This window comes from Rhea pennata, chromosome 2 (assembly GCF_028389875.1).
Source record: "Rhea pennata isolate bPtePen1 chromosome 2, bPtePen1.pri, whole genome shotgun sequence".
Classification (NCBI taxonomy): Eukaryota; Metazoa; Chordata; class Aves; order Rheiformes; family Rheidae; genus Rhea; species Rhea pennata.
Window position 1 is genome coordinate 126,183,752 of NC_084664.1, and position 19,878 is coordinate 126,203,629.

The following is a 19,878-nucleotide window of genomic DNA, read 5'->3' on the forward strand; positions in this document are numbered from 1 at the left end:
TAGCGGGGGGACCTTTGTGCTCAGGAGCCCCAAAAGAGTTGGCCTTCAGCACTGCTTTCGGCAGGAAGCATGTGCCCGAGGAAGGGGAGTGACTGGGCTGAGGGCGAGGCCTTGGGAGGCCCAGGCCTTGGCTGCAGGGCAGCGCAGGGCAGGGGTGGGCACGGGGGACGCTGAGAGGAAGGAAGGGGCCGGCTGTGGGCCGGGGAATTAGCTCAAGTGGTAGAGCGCTCGCTTAGCATGCGAGAGGCAGCGGGATCGATGCCCGCATTCTCCAAAGCTTTTCATTCCCCTTTGCGGGGCCAGCAGCCTCTTTCCCCTCCGGCCGGGGCCTCTGAAAGTTGCAGGGAGCCAGCATGGTGCCTGGGCGGCAAAGAGGGCCACAGCAGACCGCTCTCTCTCTCCAGAGCGTTGGGGGCCCCCAACAGAAGAAAGCCCCCGATGAGGCGGAGCGAGTGCCGCAGAGGCACACCAAGATGGTGAAGCGCTAGAGGAGCGAGAAGCATCTGAGGGCACGGGGCCTCTCCAGCCCGGAGAAGGGAGGGCTCCGCGCGCACCTAAGCAGCTGCCTTGCAGGAGGTAGCCCGGGGACTTGTTGAGAAGACAGCGCCAGGCCTTCACAGGGGTGCCTGGCTGGAGGGAAAGAGGCAAGAGAAGAAAACTGGAACCAAAGGGGTTTGTTCCAGCAGGCTCGGGGGAAGCTCTTTTCCCCACGAGAAGGAGAGTGAAGCAGGAGGAGAGGCTTTGCAGGCGGGCTGTGCAACCTGCACGCTGGCGGTTTGGAAGAGGTGCCTGGAGAAGAGCTTGAGCAAGCTGGTGTACTGTCCGAGCCCACGCTGCTTGGAGCAGGAGGTTGGAGGAGCGCCGTGCTGAGGGCCGGTCCAACTGGAAGTGCTGGGCAACTCTGTCATCCTGTCATCGGGGCAGGGCCGCGCCAGAGCCCTGCCGTTCCTTCGATAGCTCAGCTGGTAGAGCGGAGGACTGTAGGCTCCCTTGCACGGCCATCCTTAGGTCGCTGGTTCAACTCCGGCTCGAAGGAGTGCCCTTTTGGCTTGGCCAGCCCCTGCTGCACCCTTGCCTTTTGGCTGTGCAGGTGCCCTCTGAGCAGGCATGCGAGACCTCAGCCAGGGAAGGGCTGGCAGCAGGTCAGGGCTCCGGGGTGGCATCCTGCGCTGCAGAGAGCCTCCCGGGATCAGGCACAGCGCAGGCGTTGCCAGGCAGGTCCGTGTGGCGGTGTTGCGGGCCCAAGCTCACGCTGGGCAGCTGGCTCCGAGGGCCAGGCTCCAGATCAAGAGGCCACGCGCATGGCCCTCACGCAGATGCAGCGTGGCTCAGGCAGGCGCCGAGGGCGAGAGGCTCTGCGTGACGACAGCTACCACGCCAAGAAAGCTCCCGCTGAGGCTTCCCCCAGCTCTTTTGTCGAAGGCCTCCAGCTGCATGCGCTCAACGGTCTCCCTCAGGCTCGGCAGACAAACTCGCAGTAGCGGGGGGACCTTTGTGCTCAGGAGCCCCAAAAGAGTTGGCCTTCAGCACTGCTTTCGGCAGGAAGCATGTGCCCGAGGAAGGGGAGTGACTGGGCTGAGGGCGAGGCCTTGGGAGGCCCAGGCCTTGGCTGCAGGGCAGCGCAGGGCAGGGGTGGGCACGGGGGACGCTGAGAGGAAGGAAGGGGCCGGCTGTGGGCCGGGGAATTAGCTCAAGTGGTAGAGCGCTCGCTTAGCATGCGAGAGGCAGCGGGATCGATGCCCGCATTCTCCAAAGCTTTTCATTCCCCTTTGCGGGGCCAGCAGCCTCTTTCCCCTCCGGCCGGGGCCTCTGAAAGTTGCAGGGAGCCAGCACGGTGCCTGGGCGGCAAAGAGGGCCACAGCAGACCGCTCTCTCTCTCCAGAGCGTTGGGGGCCCCCAACAGAAGAAAGCCCCCGATGAGGCGGAGCGAGTGCCGCAGAGGCACACCAAGATGGTGAAGCGCTAGAGGAGCGAGAAGCATCTGAGGGCACGGGGCCTCTCCAGCCCGGAGAAGGGAGGGCTCCGCGCGCACCTAAGCAGCTGCCTTGCAGGAGGTAGCCCGGGGACTTGTTGAGAAGACAGCGCCAGGCCTTCACAGGGGTGCCTGGCTGGAGGGAAAGAGGCAAGAGAAGAAAACTGGAACCAAAGGGGTTTGTTCCAGCAGGCTCGGGGGAAGCTCTTTTCCCCACGAGAAGGAGAGTGAAGCAGGAGGAGAGGCTTTGCAGGCGGGCTGTGCAACCTGCACACTGGCGGTTTGGAAGAGGTGCCTGGAGAAGAGCTTGAGCAAGCTGGTGTACTGTCCGAGCCCACGCTGCTTGGAGCAGGAGGTTGGAGGAGCGCCGTGCTGAGGGCCGGTCGAACTGGAAGTGCTGGGCAACTCTGTCATCCTGTCATCGGGGCAGGGCCGCGCCAGAGCCCTGCCGTTCCTTCGATAGCTCAGCTGGTAGAGCGGAGGACTGTAGGCTCCCTTGCACGGCCATCCTTAGGTCGCTGGTTCAACTCCGGCTCGAAGGAGTGCCCTTTTGGCTTGGCCAGCCCCTGCTGCACCCTTGCCTTTTGGCTGTGCAGGTGCCCTCTGAGCAGGCATGCGAGACCTCAGCCAGGGAAGGGCTGGCAGCAGGTCAGGGCTCCGGGGTGGCATCCTGCGCTGCAGAGAGCCTCCCGGGATCAGGCACAGCGCAGGCGTTGCCAGGCAGGTCCGTGTGGCGGTGTTGCGGGCCCAAGCTCACGCTGGGCAGCTGGCTCCGAGGGCCAGGCTCCAGATCAAGAGGCCACGCGCATGGCCCTCACGCAGATGCAGCGTGGCTCAGGCAGGCGCCGAGGGCGAGAGGCTCCGCGTGACGACAGCTACCACGCCAAGAAAGCTCCCGCTGAGGCTTCCCCCAGCTCTTTTGTCGAAGGCCTCCAGCTGCATGCGCTCAACGGTCTCCCTCAGGCTCGGCAGACAAACTCGCAGTAACAGGGGGACCTTTGTGCTCAGGAGCCCCAAAAGAGTTGGCCTTCAGCACTGCTTTTTGCAGGAGGCATGTGCCCGAGGAAGGGGAGTGACTGGGCTGAGGGCGAGGCCTTGGGAGGCCCAGGCCTTGGCTGCAGGGCAGCGCAGGGCAGGGGTGGGCACGGGGGACGCTGAGAGGAAGGAAGGGGCCGGCTGTGGGCCGGGGAATTAGCTCAAGTGGTAGAGCGCTCGCTTAGCATGCGAGAGGCAGCGGGATCGATGCCCGCATTCTCCAAAGCTTTTCATTCCCCTTTGCGGGGCCAGCAGCCTCTTTCCCCTCCGGCCGGGGCCTCTGAAAGTTGCAGGGAGCCAGCACGGTGCCTGGGCGGCAAAGAGGGCCACAGCAGACCGCTCTCTCTCTCCAGAGCGTTGGGGGCCCCCAACAGAAGAAAGCCCCCGATGAGGCGGAGCGAGTGCCGCAGAGGCACACCAAGATGGTGAAGCGCTAGAGGAGCGAGAAGCATCTGAGGGCACGGGGCCCCTCCAGCCCGGAGAAGGGAGGGCTCCGCGCGCACCTAAGCAGCTGCCTTGCAGGAGGTAGCCCGGGAACTTGTTGAGAAGACAGCGCCAGGCCTTCACAGGGGTGCCTGGCTGGAGGGAAAGAGGCAAGAGAAGAAAACTGGAACCAAAGGGGTTTGTTCCAGCAGGCTCGGGGGAAGCTCTTTTCCCCACGAGAAGGAGAGTGAAGCAGGAGGAGAGGCTTTGCAGGCAGGCTGTGCAACCTGCACGCTGGCGGTTTGGAAGAGGTGCCTGGAGAAGAGCTTGAGCAAGCTGGTGTACTGTCCGAGCCCACGCTGCTTGGAGCAGGAGGTTGGAGGAGCGCCGTGCTGAGGGCCGGTCCAACTGGAAGTGCTGGGCAACTCTGTCATCCTGTCATCGGGGCAGGGCCGCGCCAGAGCCCTGCCGTTCCTTCGATAGCTCAGCTGGTAGAGCGGAGGACTGTAGGCTCCCTTGCACGGCCATCCTTAGGTCGCTGGTTCAACTCCGGCTCGAAGGAGTGCCCTTTTGGCTTGGCCAGCCCCTGCTGCACCCTTGCCTTTTGGCTGTGCAGGTGCCCTCTGAGCAGGCATGCGAGACCTCAGCCAGGGAAGGGCTGGCAGCAGGTCAGGGCTCCGGGGTGGCATCCTGCGCTGCAGAGAGCCTCCCGGGATCAGGCACAGCGCAGGCGTTGCCAGGCAGGTCCGTGTGGCGGTGTTGCGGGCCCAAGCTCACGCTGGGCAGCTGGCTCCGAGGGCCAGGCTCCAGATCAAGAGGCCACGCGCATGGCCCTCACGCAGATGCAGCGTGGCTCAGGCAGGCGCCGAGGGCGAGAGGCTCCGCGTGACGACAGCTACCACGCCAAGAAAGCTCCCGCTGAGGCTTCCCCCAGCTCTTTTGTCGAAGGCCTCCAGCTGCATGCGCTCAACGGTCTCCCTCAGGCTCGGCAGACAAACTCGCAGTAACAGGGGGACCTTTGTGCTCAGGAGCCCCAAAAGAGTTGGCCTTCAGCACTGCTTTTTGCAGGAGGCATGTGCCCGAGGAAGGGGAGTGACTGGGCTGAGGGCGAGGCCTTGGGAGGCCCAGGCCTTGGCTGCAGGGCAGCGCAGGGCAGGGGTGGGCACGGGGGATGCTGAGAGGAAGGAAGGGGCCGGCTGTGGGCCGGGGAATTAGCTCAAGTGGTAGAGCGCTCGCTTAGCATGCGAGAGGCAGCGGGATCGATGCCCGCATTCTCCAAAGCTTTTCATTCCCCTTTGTGGGGCCAGCAGCCTCTTTCCCCTCCGGCCGGGGCCTCTGAAAGTTGCAGGGAGCCAGCACGGTGCCTGGGCGGCAAAGAGGGCCACAGCAGACCGCTCTCTCTCTCCAGAGCGTTGGGGGCCCCCAACAGAAGAAAGCCCCCGATGAGGCGGAGCGAGTGCCGCAGAGGCACACCAAGATGGTGAAGCGCTAGAGGAGCGAGAAGCATCTGAGGGCACGGGGCCCCTCCAGCCCGGAGAAGGGAGGGCTCCGCGCGCACCTAAGCAGCTGCCTTGCAGGAGGTAGCCCGGGAACTTGTTGAGAAGACAGCGCCAGGCCTTCACAGGGGTGCCTGGCTGGAGGGAAAGAGGCAAGAGAAGAAAACTGGAACCAAAGGGGTTTGTTCCAGCAGGCTCGGGGGAAGCTCTTTTCCCCACGAGAAGGAGAGTGAAGCAGGAGGAGAGGCTTTGCAGGCAGGCTGTGCAACCTGCACGCTGGCGGTTTGGAAGAGGTGCCTGGAGAAGAGCTTGAGCAAGCTGGTGTACTGTCCGAGCCCACGCTGCTTGGAGCAGGAGGTTGGAGGAGCGCCGTGCTGAGGGCCGGTCCAACTGGAAGTGCTGGGCAACTCTGTCATCCTGTCATCGGGGCAGGGCCGCGCCAGAGCCCTGCCGTTCCTTCGATAGCTCAGCTGGTAGAGCGGAGGACTGTAGGCTCCCTTGCACGGCCATCCTTAGGTCGCTGGTTCAACTCCGGCTCGAAGGAGTGCCCTTTTGGCTTGGCCAGCCCCTGCTGCACCCTTGCCTTTTGGCTGTGCAGGTGCCCTCTGAGCAGGCATGCGAGACCTCAGCCAGGGAAGGGCTGGCAGCAGGTCAGGGCTCCGGGGTGGCATCCTGCGCTGCAGAGAGCCTCCCGGGATCAGGCACAGCGCAGGCGTTGCCAGGCAGGTCCGTGTGGCGGTGTTGCGGGCCCAAGCTCACGCTGGGCAGCTGGCTCCGAGGGCCAGGCTCCAGATCAAGAGGCCACGCGCATGGCCCTCACGCAGATGCAGCGTGGCTCAGGCAGGCGCCGAGGGCGAGAGGCTCTGTGTGACGACAGCTACCACGCCAAGAAAGCTCCCGCTGAGGCTTCCCCCAGCTCTTTTGTCGAAGGCCTCCAGCTGCATGCGCTCAACGGTCTCCCTCAGGCTCGGCAGACAAACTCACAGTAGCGGGGGGACCTTTGTGCTCAGGAGTCCCAAAAGAGTTGGCCTTCAGCACTGCTTTTTGCAGGAGGCATGTGCCCGAGGAAGGGGAGTGACTGGGCTGAGGGCGAGGCCTTGGGAGGCCCAGGCCTTGGCTGCAGGGCAGCGCAGGGCAGGGGTGGGCACGGGGGATGCTGAGAGGAAGGAAGGGGCCGGCTGTGGGCCAGGGAATTAGCTCAAGTGGTAGAGCGCTCGCTTAGCATGCGAGAGGCAGCGGGATCGATGCCCGCATTCTCCAAAGCTTTTCATTCCCCTTTGCGGGGCCAGCAGCCTCTTTCCCCTCCGGCCGGGGCCTCTGAAAGTTGCAGGGAGCCAGCATGGTGCCTGGGCGGCAAAGAGGGCCACAGCAGACCGCTCTCTCTCTCCAGAGCGTTGGGGGCCCCCAACAGAAGAAAGCCCCCGATGAGGCGGAGCGAGTGCCGCAGAGGCACACCAAGATGGTGAAGCGCTAGAGGAGCGAGAAGCATCTGAGGGCACGGGGCCTCTCCAGCCCGGAGAAGGGAGGGCTCCGCGCGCACCTAAGCAGCTGCCTTGCAGGAGGTAGCCCGGGGACTTGTTGAGAAGACAGCGCCAGGCCTTCACAGGGGTGCCTGGCTGGAGGGAAAGAGGCAAGAGAAGAAAACTGGAACCAAAGGGGTTTGTTCCAGCAGGCTCGGGGGAAGCTCTTTTCCCCACGAGAAGGAGAGTGAAGCAGGAGGAGAGGCTTTGCAGGCGGGCTGTGCAACCTGCACGCTGGCGGTTTGGAAGAGGTGCCTGGAGAAGAGCTTGAGCAAGCTGGTGTACTGTCCGAGCCCACGCTGCTTGGAGCAGGAGGTTGGAGGAGCGCCGTGCTGAGGGCCGGTCCAACTGGAAGTGCTGGGCAACTCTGTCATCCTGTCATCGGGGCAGGGCCGCGCCAGAGCCCTGCCGTTCCTTCGATAGCTCAGCTGGTAGAGCGGAGGACTGTAGGCTCCCTTGCACGGCCATCCTTAGGTCGCTGGTTCAACTCCGGCTCGAAGGAGTGCCCTTTTGGCTTGGCCAGCCCCTGCTGCACCCTTGCCTTTTGGCTGTGCAGGTGCCCTCTGAGCAGGCATGCGAGACCTCAGCCAGGGAAGGGCTGGCAGCAGGTCAGGGCTCCGGGGTGGCATCCTGCGCTGCAGAGAGCCTCCCGGGATCAGGCACAGCGCAGGCGTTGCCAGGCAGGTCCGTGTGGCGGTGTTGCGGGCCCAAGCTCACGCTGGGCAGCTGGCTCCGAGGGCCAGGCTCCAGATCAAGAGGCCACGCGCATGGCCCTCACGCAGATGCAGCGTGGCTCAGGCAGGCGCCGAGGGCGAGAGGCTCTGCGTGACGACAGCTACCACGCCAAGAAAGCTCCCGCTGAGGCTTCCCCCAGCTCTTTTGTCGAAGGCCTCCAGCTGCATGCGCTCAACGGTCTCCCTCAGGCTCGGCAGACAAACTCGCAGTAGCGGGGGGACCTTTGTGCTCAGGAGCCCCAAAAGAGTTGGCCTTCAGCACTGCTTTCGGCAGGAAGCATGTGCCCGAGGAAGGGGAGTGACTGGGCTGAGGGCGAGGCCTTGGGAGGCCCAGGCCTTGGCTGCAGGGCAGCGCAGGGCAGGGGTGGGCACGGGGGACGCTGAGAGGAAGGAAGGGGCCGGCTGTGGGCCGGGGAATTAGCTCAAGTGGTAGAGCGCTCGCTTAGCATGCGAGAGGCAGCGGGATCGATGCCCGCATTCTCCAAAGCTTTTCATTCCCCTTTGCGGGGCCAGCAGCCTCTTTCCCCTCCGGCCGGGGCCTCTGAAAGTTGCAGGGAGCCAGCACGGTGCCTGGGCGGCAAAGAGGGCCACAGCAGACCGCTCTCTCTCTCCAGAGCGTTGGGGGCCCCCAACAGAAGAAAGCCCCCGATGAGGCGGAGCGAGTGCCGCAGAGGCACACCAAGATGGTGAAGCGCTAGAGGAGCGAGAAGCATCTGAGGGCACGGGGCCCCTCCAGCCCGGAGAAGGGAGGGCTCCGCGCGCACCTAAGCAGCTGCCTTGCAGGAGGTAGCCCGGGAACTTGTTGAGAAGACAGCGCCAGGCCTTCACAGGGGTGCCTGGCTGGAGGGAAAGAGGCAAGAGAAGAAAACTGGAACCAAAGGGGTTTGTTCCAGCAGGCTCGGGGGAAGCTCTTTTCCCCACGAGAAGGAGAGTGAAGCAGGAGGAGAGGCTTTGCAGGCAGGCTGTGCAACCTGCACGCTGGCGGTTTGGAAGAGGTGCCTGGAGAAGAGCTTGAGCAAGCTGGTGTACTGTCCGAGCCCACGCTGCTTGGAGCAGGAGGTTGGAGGAGCGCCGTGCTGAGGGCCGGTCCAACTGGAAGTGCTGGGCAACTCTGTCATCCTGTCATCGGGGCAGGGCCGCGCCAGAGCCCTGCCGTTCCTTCGATAGCTCAGCTGGTAGAGCGGAGGACTGTAGGCTCCCTTGCACGGCCATCCTTAGGTCGCTGGTTCAACTCCGGCTCGAAGGAGTGCCCTTTTGGCTTGGCCAGCCCCTGCTGCACCCTTGCCTTTTGGCTGTGCAGGTGCCCTCTGAGCAGGCATGCGAGACCTCAGCCAGGGAAGGGCTGGCAGCAGGTCAGGGCTCCGGGGTGGCATCCTGCGCTGCAGAGAGCCTCCCGGGATCAGGCACAGCGCAGGCGTTGCCAGGCAGGTCCGTGTGGCGGTGTTGCGGGCCCAAGCTCACGCTGGGCAGCTGGCTCCGAGGGCCAGGCTCCAGATCAAGAGGCCACGCGCATGGCCCTCACGCAGATGCAGCGTGGCTCAGGCAGGCGCCGAGGGCGAGAGGCTCCGCGTGACGACAGCTACCACGCCAAGAAAGCTCCCGCTGAGGCTTCCCCCAGCTCTTTTGTCGAAGGCCTCCAGCTGCATGCGCTCAACGGTCTCCCTCAGGCTCGGCAGACAAACTCGCAGTAGCGGGGGGACCTTTGTGCTCAGGAGCCCCAAAAGAGTTGGCCTTCAGCACTGCTTTTTGCAGGAGGCATGTGCCCGAGGAAGGGGAGTGACTGGGCTGAGGGCGAGGCCTTGGGAGGCCCAGGCCTTGGCTGCAGGGCAGCGCAGGGCAGGGGTGGGCACGGGGGACGCTGAGAGGAAGGAAGGGGCCGGCTGTGGGCCGGGGAATTAGCTCAAGTGGTAGAGCGCTCGCTTAGCATGCGAGAGGCAGCGGGATCGATGCCCGCATTCTCCAAAGCTTTTCATTCCCCTTTGCGGGGCCAGCAGCCTCTTTCCCCTCCGGCCGGGGCCTCTGAAAGTTGCAGGGAGCCAGCACGGTGCCTGGGCGGCAAAGAGGGCCACAGCAGACCGCTCTCTCTCTCCAGAGCGTTGGGGGCCCCCAACAGAAGAAAGCCCCCGATGAGGCGGAGCGAGTGCCACAGAGGCACACCAAGATGGTGAAGCGCTAGAGGAGCGAGAAGCATCTGAGGGCACGGGGCCTCTCCAGCCCGGAGAAGGGAGGGCTCCGCGCGCACCTAAGCAGCTGCCTTGCAGGAGGTAGCCCGGGAACTTGTTGAGAAGACAGCGCCAGGCCTTCACAGGGGTGCCTGGCTGGAGGGAAAGAGGCAAGAGAAGAAAACTGGAACCAAAGGGGTTTGTTCCAGCAGGCTCGGGGGAAGCTCTTTTCCCCACGAGAAGGAGAGTGAAGCAGGAGGAGAGGCTTTGCAGGCGGGCTGTGCAACCTGCACGCTGGCGGTTTGGAAGAGGTGCCTGGAGAAGAGCTTGAGCAAGCTGGTGTACTGTCCGAGCCCACGCTGCTTGGAGCAGGAGGTTGGAGGAGCGCCGTGCTGAGGGCCGGTCCAACTGGAAGTGCTGGGCAACTCTGTCATCCTGTCATCGGGGCAGGGCCGCGCCAGAGCCCTGCCGTTCCTTCGATAGCTCAGCTGGTAGAGCGGAGGACTGTAGGCTCCCTTGCACGGCCATCCTTAGGTCGCTGGTTCAACTCCGGCTCGAAGGAGTGCCCTTTTGGCTTGGCCAGCCCCTGCTGCACCCTTGCCTTTTGGCTGTGCAGGTGCCCTCTGAGCAGGCATGCGAGACCTCAGCCAGGGAAGGGCTGGCAGCAGGTCAGGGCTCTGGGGTGGCATCCTGCGCTGCAGAGAGCCTCCCGGGATCAGGCACAGCGCAGGCGTTGCCAGGCAGGTCCGTGTGGCGGTGTTGCGGGCCCAAGCTCACGCTGGGCAGCTGGCTCCGAGGGCCAGGCTCCAGATCAAGAGGCCACGCGCATGGCCCTCACGCAGATGCAGCGTGGCTCAGGCAGGCGCCGAGGGCGAGAGGCTCTGTGTGACGACAGCTACCACGCCAAGAAAGCTCCCGCTGAGGCTTCCCCCAGCTCTTTTGTCGAAGGCCTCCAGCTGCATGCGCTCAACGGTCTCCCTCAGGCTCGGCAGACAAACTCACAGTAGCGGGGGGACCTTTGTGCTCAGGAGTCCCAAAAGAGTTGGCCTTCAGCACTGCTTTTTGCAGGAGGCATGTGCCCGAGGAAGGGGAGTGACTGGGCTGAGGGCGAGGCCTTGGGAGGCCCAGGCCTTGGCTGCAGGGCAGCGCAGGGCAGGGGTGGGCACGGGGGATGCTGAGAGGAAGGAAGGGGCCGGCTGTGGGCCAGGGAATTAGCTCAAGTGGTAGAGCGCTCGCTTAGCATGCGAGAGGCAGCGGGATCGATGCCCGCATTCTCCAAAGCTTTTCATTCCCCTTTGCGGGGCCAGCAGCCTCTTTCCCCTCCGGCCGGGGCCTCTGAAAGTTGCAGGGAGCCAGCACGGTGCCTGGGCGGCAAAGAGGGCCACAGCAGACCGCTCTCTCTCTCCAGAGCGTTGGGGGCCCCCAACAGAAGAAAGCCCCCGATGAGGCGGAGCGAGTGCCGCAGAGGCACACCAAGATGGTGAAGCGCTAGAGGAGCGAGAAGCATCTGAGGGCACGGGGCCTCTCCAGCCCGGAGAAGGGAGGGCTCCGCGCGCACCTAAGCAGCTGCCTTGCAGGAGGTAGCCCGGGGACTTGTTGAGAAGACAGCGCCAGGCCTTCACAGGGGTGCCTGGCTGGAGGGAAAGAGGCAAGAGAAGAAAACTGAAACCAAAGGGGTTTGTTCCAGCAGGCTCGGGGGAAGCTCTTTTCCCCACGAGAAGGAGAGTGAAGCAGGAGGAGAGGCTTTGCAGGCGGGCTGTGCAACCTGCACGCTGGCGGTTTGGAAGAGGTGCCTGGAGAAGAGCTTGAGCAAGCTGGTGTACTGTCCGAGCCCACGCTGCTTGGAGCAGGAGGTTGGAGGAGCGCCGTGCTGAGGGCCGGTCCAACTGGAAGTGCTGGGCAACTCTGTCATCCTGTCATCGGGACAGGGCCGCGCCAGAGCCCTGCCGTTCCTTCGATAGCTCAGCTGGTAGAGCGGAGGACTGTAGGCTCCCTTGCACGGCCATCCTTAGGTCGCTGGTTCAACTCCGGCTCGAAGGAGTGCCCTTTTGGCTTGGCCAGCCCCTGCTGCACCCTTGCCTTTTGGCTGTGCAGGTGCCCTCTGAGCAGGCATGCGAGACCTCAGCCAGGGAAGGGCTGGCAGCAGGTCAGGGCTCCGGGGTGGCATCCTGCGCTGCAGAGAGCCTCCCGGGATCAGGCACAGCGCAGGCGTTGCCAGGCAGGTCCGTGTGGCGGTGTTGCGGGCCCAAGCTCACGCTGGGCAGCTGGCTCCGAGGGCCAGGCTCCAGATCAAGAGGCCACGCGCATGGCCCTCACGCAGATGCAGCGTGGCTCAGGCAGGCGCCGAGGGCGAGAGGCTCCGCGTGACGACAGCTACCACGCCAAGAAAGCTCCCGCTGAGGCTTCCCCCAGCTCTTTTGTCGAAGGCCTCCAGCTGCATGCGCTCAACGGTCTCCCTCAGGCTCGGCAGACAAACTCGCAGTAACAGGGGGACCTTTGTGCTCAGGAGCCCCAAAAGAGTTGGCCTTCAGCACTGCTTTTTGCAGGAGGCATGTGCCCGAGGAAGGGGAGTGACTGGGCTGAGGGCGAGGCCTTGGGAGGCCCAGGCCTTGGCTGCAGGGCAGCGCAGGGCAGGGGTGGGCACGGGGGATGCTGAGAGGAAGGAAGGGGCCGGCTGTGGGCCGGGGAATTAGCTCAAGTGGTAGAGCGCTCGCTTAGCATGCGAGAGGCAGCGGGATCGATGCCCGCATTCTCCAAAGCTTTTCATTCCCCTTTGTGGGGCCAGCAGCCTCTTTCCCCTCCGGCCGGGGCCTCTGAAAGTTGCAGGGAGCCAGCACGGTGCCTGGGCGGCAAAGAGGGCCACAGCAGACCGCTCTCTCTCTCCAGAGCGTTGGGGGCCCCCAACAGAAGAAAGCCCCCGATGAGGCGGAGCGAGTGCCGCAGAGGCACACCAAGATGGTGAAGCGCTAGAGGAGCGAGAAGCATCTGAGGGCACGGGGCCCCTCCAGCCCGGAGAAGGGAGGGCTCCGCGCGCACCTAAGCAGCTGCCTTGCAGGAGGTAGCCCGGGAACTTGTTGAGAAGACAGCGCCAGGCCTTCACAGGGGTGCCTGGCTGGAGGGAAAGAGGCAAGAGAAGAAAACTGGAACCAAAGGGGTTTGTTCCAGCAGGCTCGGGGGAAGCTCTTTTCCCCACGAGAAGGAGAGTGAAGCAGGAGGAGAGGCTTTGCAGGCGGGCTGTGCAACCTGCACGCTGGCGGTTTGGAAGAGGTGCCTGGAGAAGAGCTTGAGCAAGCTGGTGTACTGTCCGAGCCCACGCTGCTTGGAGCAGGAGGTTGGAGGAGCGCCGTGCTGAGGGCCGGTCCAACTGGAAGTGCTGGGCAACTCTGTCATCCTGTCATCGGGGCAGGGCCGCGCCAGAGCCCTGCCGTTCCTTCGATAGCTCAGCTGGTAGAGCGGAGGACTGTAGGCTCCCTTGCACGGCCATCCTTAGGTCGCTGGTTCAACTCCGGCTCGAAGGAGTGCCCTTTTGGCTTGGCCAGCCCCTGCTGCACCCTTGCCTTTTGGCTGTGCAGGTGCCCTCTGAGCAGGCATGCGAGACCTCAGCCAGGGAAGGGCTGGCAGCAGGTCAGGGCTCCGGGGTGGCATCCTGCGCTGCAGAGAGCCTCCCGGGATCAGGCACAGCGCAGGCGTTGCCAGGCAGGTCCGTGTGGCGGTGTTGCGGGCCCAAGCTCACGCTGGGCAGCTGGCTCCGAGGGCCAGGCTCCAGATCAAGAGGCCACGCGCATGGCCCTCACGCAGATGCAGCGTGGCTCAGGCAGGCGCCGAGGGCGAGAGGCTCTGTGTGACGACAGCTACCACGCCAAGAAAGCTCCCGCTGAGGCTTCCCCCAGCTCTTTTGTCGAAGGCCTCCAGCTGCATGCGCTCAACGGTCTCCCTCAGGCTCGGCAGACAAACTCACAGTAGCGGGGGGACCTTTGTGCTCAGGAGTCCCAAAAGAGTTGGCCTTCAGCACTGCTTTTTGCAGGAGGCATGTGCCCGAGGAAGGGGAGTGACTGGGCTGAGGGCGAGGCCTTGGGAGGCCCAGGCCTTGGCTGCAGGGCAGCGCAGGGCAGGGGTGGGCACGGGGGATGCTGAGAGGAAGGAAGGGGCCGGCTGTGGGCCAGGGAATTAGCTCAAGTGGTAGAGCGCTCGCTTAGCATGCGAGAGGCAGCGGGATCGATGCCCGCATTCTCCAAAGCTTTTCATTCCCCTTTGCGGGGCCAGCAGCCTCTTTCCCCTCCGGCCGGGGCCTCTGAAAGTTGCAGGGAGCCAGCATGGTGCCTGGGCGGCAAAGAGGGCCACAGCAGACCGCTCTCTCTCTCCAGAGCGTTGGGGGCCCCCAACAGAAGAAAGCCCCCGATGAGGCGGAGCGAGTGCCGCAGAGGCACACCAAGATGGTGAAGCGCTAGAGGAGCGAGAAGCATCTGAGGGCACGGGGCCTCTCCAGCCCGGAGAAGGGAGGGCTCCGCGCGCACCTAAGCAGCTGCCTTGCAGGAGGTAGCCCGGGGACTTGTTGAGAAGACAGCGCCAGGCCTTCACAGGGGTGCCTGGCTGGAGGGAAAGAGGCAAGAGAAGAAAACTGGAACCAAAGGGGTTTGTTCCAGCAGGCTCGGGGGAAGCTCTTTTCCCCACGAGAAGGAGAGTGAAGCAGGAGGAGAGGCTTTGCAGGCGGGCTGTGCAACCTGCACGCTGGCGGTTTGGAAGAGGTGCCTGGAGAAGAGCTTGAGCAAGCTGGTGTACTGTCCGAGCCCACGCTGCTTGGAGCAGGAGGTTGGAGGAGCGCCGTGCTGAGGGCCGGTCCAACTGGAAGTGCTGGGCAACTCTGTCATCCTGTCATCGGGGCAGGGCCGCGCCAGAGCCCTGCCGTTCCTTCGATAGCTCAGCTGGTAGAGCGGAGGACTGTAGGCTCCCTTGCACGGCCATCCTTAGGTCGCTGGTTCAACTCCGGCTCGAAGGAGTGCCCTTTTGGCTTGGCCAGCCCCTGCTGCACCCTTGCCTTTTGGCTGTGCAGGTGCCCTCTGAGCAGGCATGCGAGACCTCAGCCAGGGAAGGGCTGGCAGCAGGTCAGGGCTCCGGGGTGGCATCCTGCGCTGCAGAGAGCCTCCCGGGATCAGGCACAGCGCAGGCGTTGCCAGGCAGGTCCGTGTGGCGGTGTTGCGGGCCCAAGCTCACGCTGGGCAGCTGGCTCCGAGGGCCAGGCTCCAGATCAAGAGGCCACGCGCATGGCCCTCACGCAGATGCAGCGTGGCTCAGGCAGGCGCCGAGGGCGAGAGGCTCTGCGTGACGACAGCTACCACGCCAAGAAAGCTCCCGCTGAGGCTTCCCCCAGCTCTTTTGTCGAAGGCCTCCAGCTGCATGCGCTCAACGGTCTCCCTCAGGCTCGGCAGACAAACTCGCAGTAGCGGGGGGACCTTTGTGCTCAGGAGCCCCAAAAGAGTTGGCCTTCAGCACTGCTTTCGGCAGGAAGCATGTGCCCGAGGAAGGGGAGTGACTGGGCTGAGGGCGAGGCCTTGGGAGGCCCAGGCCTTGGCTGCAGGGCAGCGCAGGGCAGGGGTGGGCACGGGGGACGCTGAGAGGAAGGAAGGGGCCGGCTGTGGGCCGGGGAATTAGCTCAAGTGGTAGAGCGCTCGCTTAGCATGCGAGAGGCAGCGGGATCGATGCCCGCATTCTCCAAAGCTTTTCATTCCCCTTTGCGGGGCCAGCAGCCTCTTTCCCCTCCGGCCGGGGCCTCTGAAAGTTGCAGGGAGCCAGCACGGTGCCTGGGCGGCAAAGAGGGCCACAGCAGACCGCTCTCTCTCTCCAGAGCGTTGGGGGCCCCCAACAGAAGAAAGCCCCCGATGAGGCGGAGCGAGTGCCGCAGAGGCACACCAAGATGGTGAAGCGCTAGAGGAGCGAGAAGCATCTGAGGGCACGGGGCCCCTCCAGCCCGGAGAAGGGAGGGCTCCGCGCGCACCTAAGCAGCTGCCTTGCAGGAGGTAGCCCGGGAACTTGTTGAGAAGACAGCGCCAGGCCTTCACAGGGGTGCCTGGCTGGAGGGAAAGAGGCAAGAGAAGAAAACTGGAACCAAAGGGGTTTGTTCCAGCAGGCTCGGGGGAAGCTCTTTTCCCCACGAGAAGGAGAGTGAAGCAGGAGGAGAGGCTTTGCAGGCAGGCTGTGCAACCTGCACGCTGGCGGTTTGGAAGAGGTGCCTGGAGAAGAGCTTGAGCAAGCTGGTGTACTGTCCGAGCCCACGCTGCTTGGAGCAGGAGGTTGGAGGAGCGCCGTGCTGAGGGCCGGTCCAACTGGAAGTGCTGGGCAACTCTGTCATCCTGTCATCGGGGCAGGGCCGCGCCAGAGCCCTGCCGTTCCTTCGATAGCTCAGCTGGTAGAGCGGAGGACTGTAGGCTCCCTTGCACGGCCATCCTTAGGTCGCTGGTTCAACTCCGGCTCGAAGGAGTGCCCTTTTGGCTTGGCCAGCCCCTGCTGCACCCTTGCCTTTTGGCTGTGCAGGTGCCCTCTGAGCAGGCATGCGAGACCTCAGCCAGGGAAGGGCTGGCAGCAGGTCAGGGCTCCGGGGTGGCATCCTGCGCTGCAGAGAGCCTCCCGGGATCAGGCACAGCGCAGGCGTTGCCAGGCAGGTCCGTGTGGCGGTGTTGCGGGCCCAAGCTCACGCTGGGCAGCTGGCTCCGAGGGCCAGGCTCCAGATCAAGAGGCCACGCGCATGGCCCTCACGCAGATGCAGCGTGGCTCAGGCAGGCGCCGAGGGCGAGAGGCTCCGCGTGACGACAGCTACCACGCCAAGAAAGCTCCCGCTGAGGCTTCCCCCAGCTCTTTTGTCGAAGGCCTCCAGCTGCATGCGCTCAACGGTCTCCCTCAGGCTCGGCAGACAAACTCGCAGTAGCGGGGGGACCTTTGTGCTCAGGAGCCCCAAAAGAGTTGGCCTTCAGCACTGCTTTTTGCAGGAGGCATGTGCCCGAGGAAGGGGAGTGACTGGGCTGAGGGCGAGGCCTTGGGAGGCCCAGGCCTTGGCTGCAGGGCAGCGCAGGGCAGGGGTGGGCACGGGGGACGCTGAGAGGAAGGAAGGGGCCGGCTGTGGGCCGGGGAATTAGCTCAAGTGGTAGAGCGCTCGCTTAGCATGCGAGAGGCAGCGGGATCGATGCCCGCATTCTCCAAAGCTTTTCATTCCCCTTTGCGGGGCCAGCAGCCTCTTTCCCCTCCGGCCGGGGCCTCTGAAAGTTGCAGGGAGCCAGCACGGTGCCTGGGCGGCAAAGAGGGCCACAGCAGACCGCTCTCTCTCTCCAGAGCGTTGGGGGCCCCCAACAGAAGAAAGCCCCCGATGAGGCGGAGCGAGTGCCACAGAGGCACACCAAGATGGTGAAGCGCTAGAGGAGCGAGAAGCATCTGAGGGCACGGGGCCTCTCCAGCCCGGAGAAGGGAGGGCTCCGCGCGCACCTAAGCAGCTGCCTTGCAGGAGGTAGCCCGGGGACTTGTTGAGAAGACAGCGCCAGGCCTTCACAGGGGTGCCTGGCTGGAGGGAAAGAGGCAAGAGAAGAAAACTGGAACCAAAGGGGTTTGTTCCAGCAGGCTCGGGGGAAGCTCTTTTCCCCACGAGAAGGAGAGTGAAGCAGGAGGAGAGGCTTTGCAGGCGGGCTGTGCAACCTGCACGCTGGCGGTTTGGAAGAGGTGCCTGGAGAAGAGCTTGAGCAAGCTGGTGTACTGTCCGAGCCCACGCTGCTTGGAGCAGGAGGTTGGAGGAGCGCCGTGCTGAGGGCCGGTCCAACTGGAAGTGCTGGGCAACTCTGTCATCCTGTCATCGGGGCAGGGCCGCGCCAGAGCCCTGCCGTTCCTTCGATAGCTCAGCTGGTAGAGCGGAGGACTGTAGGCTCCCTTGCACGGCCATCCTTAGGTCGCTGGTTCAACTCCGGCTCGAAGGAGTGCCCTTTTGGCTTGGCCAGCCCCTGCTGCACCCTTGCCTTTTGGCTGTGCAGGTGCCCTCTGAGCAGGCATGCGAGACCTCAGCCAGGGAAGGGCTGGCAGCAGGTCAGGGCTCTGGGGTGGCATCCTGCGCTGCAGAGAGCCTCCCGGGATCAGGCACAGCGCAGGCGTTGCCAGGCAGGTCCGTGTGGCGGTGTTGCGGGCCCAAGCTCACGCTGGGCAGCTGGCTCCGAGGGCCAGGCTCCAGATCAAGAGGCCACGCGCATGGCCCTCACGCAGATGCAGCGTGGCTCAGGCAGGCGCCGAGGGCGAGAGGCTCTGTGTGACGACAGCTACCACGCCAAGAAAGCTCCCGCTGAGGCTTCCCCCAGCTCTTTTGTCGAAGGCCTCCAGCTGCATGCGCTCAACGGTCTCCCTCAGGCTCGGCAGACAAACTCACAGTAGCGGGGGGACCTTTGTGCTCAGGAGTCCCAAAAGAGTTGGCCTTCAGCACTGCTTTTTGCAGGAGGCATGTGCCCGAGGAAGGGGAGTGACTGGGCTGAGGGCGAGGCCTTGGGAGGCCCAGGCCTTGGCTGCAGGGCAGCGCAGGGCAGGGGTGGGCACGGGGGATGCTGAGAGGAAGGAAGGGGCCGGCTGTGGGCCAGGGAATTAGCTCAAGTGGTAGAGCGCTCGCTTAGCATGCGAGAGGCAGCGGGATCGATGCCCGCATTCTCCAAAGCTTTTCATTCCCCTTTGCGGGGCCAGCAGCCTCTTTCCCCTCCGGCCGGGGCCTCTGAAAGTTGCAGGGAGCCAGCACGGTGCCTGGGCGGCAAAGAGGGCCACAGCAGACCGCTCTCTCTCTCCAGAGCGTTGGGGGCCCCCAACAGAAGAAAGCCCCCGATGAGGCGGAGCGAGTGCCGCAGAGGCACACCAAGATGGTGAAGCGCTAGAGGAGCGAGAAGCATCTGAGGGCACGGGGCCTCTCCAGCCCGGAGAAGGGAGGGCTCCGCGCGCACCTAAGCAGCTGCCTTGCAGGAGGTAGCCCGGGGACTTGTTGAGAAGACAGCGCCAGGCCTTCACAGGGGTGCCTGGCTGGAGGGAAAGAGGCAAGAGAAGAAAACTGAAACCAAAGGGGTTTGTTCCAGCAGGCTCGGGGGAAGCTCTTTTCCCCACGAGAAGGAGAGTGAAGCAGGAGGAGAGGCTTTGCAGGCGGGCTGTGCAACCTGCACGCTGGCGGTTTGGAAGAGGTGCCTGGAGAAGAGCTTGAGCAAGCTGGTGTACTGTCCGAGCCCACGCTGCTTGGAGCAGGAGGTTGGAGGAGCGCCGTGCTGAGGGCCGGTCCAACTGGAAGTGCTGGGCAACTCTGTCATCCTGTCATCGGGGCAGGGCCGCGCCAGAGCCCTGCCGTTCCTTCGATAGCTCAGCTGGTAGAGCGGAGGACTGTAGGCTCCCTTGCACGGCCATCCTTAGGTCGCTGGTTCAACTCCGGCTCGAAGGAGTGCCCTTTTGGCTTGGCCAGCCCCTGCTGCACCCTTGCCTTTTGGCTGTGCAGGTGCCCTCTGAGCAGGCATGCGAGACCTCAGCCAGGGAAGGGCTGGCAGCAGGTCAGGGCTCCGGGGTGGCATCCTGCGCTGCAGAGAGCCTCCCGGGATCAGGCACAGCGCAGGCGTTGCCAGGCAGGTCCGTGTGGCGGTGTTGCGGGCCCAAGCTCACGCTGGGCAGCTGGCTCCGAGGGCCAGGCTCCAGATCAAGAGGCCACGCGCATGGCCCTCACGCAGATGCAGCGTGGCTCAGGCAGGCGCCGAGGGCGAGAGGCTCTGCGTGACGACAGCTACCACGCCAAGAAAGCTCCCGCTGAGGCTTCCCCCAGCTCTTTTGTCGAAGGCCTCCAGCTGCATGCGCTCAACGGTCTCCCTCAGGCTCGGCAGACAAACTCACAGTAGCGGGGGGACCTTTGTGCTCAGGAGCCCCAAAAGAGTTGGCCTTCAGCACTGCTTTTTGCAGGAGGCATGTGCCCGAGGAAGGGGAGTGACTGGGCTGAGGGCGAGGCCTTGGGAGGCCCAGGCCTTGGCTGCAGGGCAGCGCAGGGCAGGGGTGGGCACGGGGGATGCTGAGAGGAAGGAAGGGGCCGGCTGTGGGCCGGGGAATTAGCTCAAGTGGTAGAGCGCTCGCTTAGCATGCGAGAGGCAGCGGGATCGATGCCCGCATTCTCCAAAGCTTTTCATTCCCCTTTGTGGGGCCAGCAGCCTCTTTCCCCTCCGGCCGGGGCCTCTGAAAGTTGCAGGGAGCCAGCACGGTGCCTGGGCGGCAAAGAGGGCCACAGCAGACCGCTCTCTCTCTCCAGAGCGTTGGGGGCCCCCAACAGAAGAAAGCCCCCGATGAGGCGGAGCGAGTGCCGCAGAGGCACACCAAGATGGTGAAGCGCTAGAGGAGCGAGAAGCATCTGAGGGCACGGGGCCTCTCCAGCCCGGAGAAGGGAGGGCTCCGCGCGCACCTAAGCAGCTGCCTTGCAGGAGGTAGCCCGGGAACTTGTTGAGAAGACAGCGCCAGGCCTTCACAGGGGTGCCTGGCTGGAGGGAAAGAGGCAAGAGAAGAAAACTGGAA

The 19,878-nt window shown here is 64.4% G+C and overlaps 1 protein-coding gene and 23 non-coding genes across 24 annotated transcripts in view; 23 read left to right on the forward strand and 1 right to left on the reverse strand.

The window, feature by feature from the left end:
- The window catches only part of DNAJC5B (DnaJ heat shock protein family (Hsp40) member C5 beta), a 78,351-nt gene that overhangs the window by 14,505 nt on the left and 43,968 nt on the right, over window positions 1-19,878 (reverse strand). The window lies entirely within an intron of this gene.
- Window positions 202-274, forward strand: TRNAA-AGC (transfer RNA alanine (anticodon AGC)). Its single transcript has one exon. It is a non-coding gene; the product is annotated as a tRNA-Ala (tRNA).
- Window positions 948-1,036, forward strand: TRNAY-GUA (transfer RNA tyrosine (anticodon GUA)). The gene is given in 2 exon segments: window positions 948-984; window positions 1,001-1,036. It is a non-coding gene; the product is annotated as a tRNA-Tyr (tRNA).
- On the forward strand, window positions 1,680-1,752 carry TRNAA-AGC (transfer RNA alanine (anticodon AGC)). The gene has a single exon. It is a non-coding gene; the product is annotated as a tRNA-Ala (tRNA).
- TRNAY-GUA (transfer RNA tyrosine (anticodon GUA)) lies at window positions 2,426-2,514 on the forward strand. Its single transcript is given in 2 exon segments — window positions 2,426-2,462; window positions 2,479-2,514. It is a non-coding gene; the product is annotated as a tRNA-Tyr (tRNA).
- On the forward strand, window positions 3,158-3,230 carry TRNAA-AGC (transfer RNA alanine (anticodon AGC)). Its single transcript has one exon. It is a non-coding gene; the product is annotated as a tRNA-Ala (tRNA).
- Window positions 3,904-3,992, forward strand: TRNAY-GUA (transfer RNA tyrosine (anticodon GUA)). Its single transcript is given in 2 exon segments — window positions 3,904-3,940; window positions 3,957-3,992. It is a non-coding gene; the product is annotated as a tRNA-Tyr (tRNA).
- On the forward strand, window positions 4,636-4,708 carry TRNAA-AGC (transfer RNA alanine (anticodon AGC)). The gene has a single exon. It is a non-coding gene; the product is annotated as a tRNA-Ala (tRNA).
- Window positions 5,382-5,470, forward strand: TRNAY-GUA (transfer RNA tyrosine (anticodon GUA)). The gene is given in 2 exon segments: window positions 5,382-5,418; window positions 5,435-5,470. It is a non-coding gene; the product is annotated as a tRNA-Tyr (tRNA).
- TRNAY-GUA (transfer RNA tyrosine (anticodon GUA)) lies at window positions 6,860-6,948 on the forward strand. The gene is given in 2 exon segments: window positions 6,860-6,896; window positions 6,913-6,948. It is a non-coding gene; the product is annotated as a tRNA-Tyr (tRNA).
- TRNAA-AGC (transfer RNA alanine (anticodon AGC)) lies at window positions 7,592-7,664 on the forward strand. The gene has a single exon. It is a non-coding gene; the product is annotated as a tRNA-Ala (tRNA).
- TRNAY-GUA (transfer RNA tyrosine (anticodon GUA)) lies at window positions 8,338-8,426 on the forward strand. The gene is given in 2 exon segments: window positions 8,338-8,374; window positions 8,391-8,426. It is a non-coding gene; the product is annotated as a tRNA-Tyr (tRNA).
- TRNAA-AGC (transfer RNA alanine (anticodon AGC)) lies at window positions 9,070-9,142 on the forward strand. Its single transcript has one exon. It is a non-coding gene; the product is annotated as a tRNA-Ala (tRNA).
- Window positions 9,816-9,904, forward strand: TRNAY-GUA (transfer RNA tyrosine (anticodon GUA)). The gene is given in 2 exon segments: window positions 9,816-9,852; window positions 9,869-9,904. It is a non-coding gene; the product is annotated as a tRNA-Tyr (tRNA).
- On the forward strand, window positions 11,294-11,382 carry TRNAY-GUA (transfer RNA tyrosine (anticodon GUA)). Its single transcript is given in 2 exon segments — window positions 11,294-11,330; window positions 11,347-11,382. It is a non-coding gene; the product is annotated as a tRNA-Tyr (tRNA).
- On the forward strand, window positions 12,026-12,098 carry TRNAA-AGC (transfer RNA alanine (anticodon AGC)). The gene has a single exon. It is a non-coding gene; the product is annotated as a tRNA-Ala (tRNA).
- Window positions 12,772-12,860, forward strand: TRNAY-GUA (transfer RNA tyrosine (anticodon GUA)). Its single transcript is given in 2 exon segments — window positions 12,772-12,808; window positions 12,825-12,860. It is a non-coding gene; the product is annotated as a tRNA-Tyr (tRNA).
- TRNAY-GUA (transfer RNA tyrosine (anticodon GUA)) lies at window positions 14,250-14,338 on the forward strand. Its single transcript is given in 2 exon segments — window positions 14,250-14,286; window positions 14,303-14,338. It is a non-coding gene; the product is annotated as a tRNA-Tyr (tRNA).
- Window positions 14,982-15,054, forward strand: TRNAA-AGC (transfer RNA alanine (anticodon AGC)). Its single transcript has one exon. It is a non-coding gene; the product is annotated as a tRNA-Ala (tRNA).
- TRNAY-GUA (transfer RNA tyrosine (anticodon GUA)) lies at window positions 15,728-15,816 on the forward strand. Its single transcript is given in 2 exon segments — window positions 15,728-15,764; window positions 15,781-15,816. It is a non-coding gene; the product is annotated as a tRNA-Tyr (tRNA).
- On the forward strand, window positions 16,460-16,532 carry TRNAA-AGC (transfer RNA alanine (anticodon AGC)). Its single transcript has one exon. It is a non-coding gene; the product is annotated as a tRNA-Ala (tRNA).
- Window positions 17,206-17,294, forward strand: TRNAY-GUA (transfer RNA tyrosine (anticodon GUA)). The gene is given in 2 exon segments: window positions 17,206-17,242; window positions 17,259-17,294. It is a non-coding gene; the product is annotated as a tRNA-Tyr (tRNA).
- Window positions 18,684-18,772, forward strand: TRNAY-GUA (transfer RNA tyrosine (anticodon GUA)). The gene is given in 2 exon segments: window positions 18,684-18,720; window positions 18,737-18,772. It is a non-coding gene; the product is annotated as a tRNA-Tyr (tRNA).
- On the forward strand, window positions 19,416-19,488 carry TRNAA-AGC (transfer RNA alanine (anticodon AGC)). The gene has a single exon. It is a non-coding gene; the product is annotated as a tRNA-Ala (tRNA).